Source organism: Lactuca saligna, chromosome 9, assembly GCF_052625555.1.
Source record: "Lactuca saligna cultivar CGN05327 chromosome 9, ASM5262555v1, whole genome shotgun sequence".
Classification (NCBI taxonomy): domain Eukaryota; kingdom Viridiplantae; phylum Streptophyta; class Magnoliopsida; order Asterales; family Asteraceae; genus Lactuca; species Lactuca saligna.
This window is the reverse complement of record NC_136425.1, coordinates 176,134,626-176,136,701: the sequence shown is the minus strand read 5'-3', so window position 1 is coordinate 176,136,701 and position 2,076 is coordinate 176,134,626. Positions and strand designations below refer to the sequence as shown.

Genomic DNA, 2,076 nt, shown 5'->3' with positions numbered 1-2,076 from the left:
CACTAACATTACATCATTAACATTTCCTAATTAAAGATATTGATTCTTCCACCAAACTAGGGATATCTTTTGTCCTACTCATTTGTGGTGCTTAAGGATACAAGTCACTTAAAATTCTTGTCTTTAGGCAACCTTTACAAGCCAACTAGCACAACCCCACTTCACCCCTTCTTTTATGGAGCTATAAAAAGACCGATCACACATTGCCACCTATTGCAACAAACCACTTCTTGAGGCTTGACTTAGAGTGTTCTTTATTATTCTTTACACCTAAAGTCTCACAATTTACTTCCTCGATCTTACTTTTTCCACCATTTTCCACACATCAACTCCATACTCTTCCTTTTTCTTCATAGCGTATTTGCATGGCAACTAACTCTATGTCCTCAAGTGGATCGGGTTCATGGACAGCCAAGCAAAACAAGGACTTTGAAGTGGCTCTTTCTGTGTTTGACAAAAATACCCCTGATCGTTGGCACAATGTTGCCAAAGCTGTTGGTGGGAAGACTGCAGAAGAAGTGAAGAGGCATTATGAAATCCTTGTTGAGGATGTGAAGCACATCGAGAGTGGTCAAATTCCTTTTCCTAATTATAGGACCACTAGGGGGCATAACTAAGGTAACTAATTAACAAATAATGAGCCCATATACATATAACAAGCTATCACCTTCTTAATACATAGATATATCATGTCCCCATTTTGACCAGTTACGAGAAAATAAAATATTATATGTAAAGATCCCAATCTATTTTCTGAACAATATTACGTTGTGGCAACCATATTATATCCATAAAAAGCAACAATTTTCAGAAATCAAAACTTAGGGCTATGGAATAAACGCGCTGAAATTAACTGACGACGATATTTATAGAAAGTGCTGATTTTTCTTCTGATTTCATGAATCTCTTTTTCCATTTGCAGGAAGACAAACGTAAAGCTAAGCATCAATAAACAGGAGAACGATCTTCGTCTTCCGACTACCATGCAATACTATTACATTATTGTAATTCTGGAATCAATAATAAAATTGATTCCTTGATCGATGTAAGTTGATTTCTGTTGCATCCTAGCAGAAAATCTCTATCGTTTATAGTTTTCCTGAGGTAAATATACCAGTATATATCGTCTGAAATCACAGGCGGAGATCTGGTTTATGCTTCTTTTTTCCATGCAATTTCCGCAATTTTGCTGTAATCAATTCTCTAATGAATTCAATATGTTTATTATATGCGTTATAAAAAAATCCAAATATATATAAATGGAAGAACCTCTGCTAGATTTATTGTTTGAGTTAGGGTTATGAGAGCTTAACCTTTGGCTTGAAACAAGATGATCGCCTGGAATGCATTAAAAATGCATAAATTTATTTCCCTTTATTTTATGCTAGCTAGGGTTTGCACTGGATGCCTAGGACGCTGCACCAGGTAGCATGTATGAAAAAGAATTAGTAAAAAGTATTTAAAAAGCGATTTTGAAACAAAAACCTAATATGTAAAAAAATATATATATCTTAAAAAACACTAACAAAAACAATCTAATAGAAATCTTATATAAAGGCATTTTTTGATATTATTACTAATTATAACTAGCCCTATATATATTAGACAATTATTGTTACATAGATGATTGATAAACTTTTTGTTGTTATTCATAATGGTTGTCGTTAGCTACGTTTGATTATGATAAATGATCATATATAATACATAGATTTAGAAAGAGAAACAAAACAAAAGTCAAATACTTTCAAAAATAAAAGTGATATCATAATCTTGAAATTTTACATTTTTTGAAAAAATTGATAATACAAACATATAATAAATAAACAATATGGTTAGAAAACAACAAAATCATTAGCAATAAATAAGTTGCTATGTAAAAATACTCCAATAACTATCTTGGTAGAAAATATTAAAAAGAAAGACGATGTTGGGTTTCGAACCTCAGACCTTAAGTAAGGTTGAAAACCATTGGTGTGGTACATCGGTGATGGTTAAACGATGCTGCGCATTAGTAAAAATGAGGTGAAAAAGCATGAGTTCTTACCTTCTTCTAATTCCATAAACCAAGATCTACTT

At 32.4% G+C, this 2,076-nt stretch overlaps 1 pseudogene across 1 annotated transcript; it reads left to right on the top strand.

Annotated features, from left to right (window-relative positions):
• Nucleotides 1-242: 242 nt before the first annotated feature.
• LOC145015476 (protein RADIALIS-like 1 pseudogene) lies at nucleotides 243-1,174 on the top strand (annotated as a pseudogene). The gene is made up of 2 exons (XR_013665897.1): nucleotides 243-618; nucleotides 923-1,174. The product of XR_013665897.1 is annotated as a protein RADIALIS-like 1 pseudogene (transcript).
• The last annotated feature ends 902 nt before the right edge of the window (nucleotides 1,175-2,076 follow it).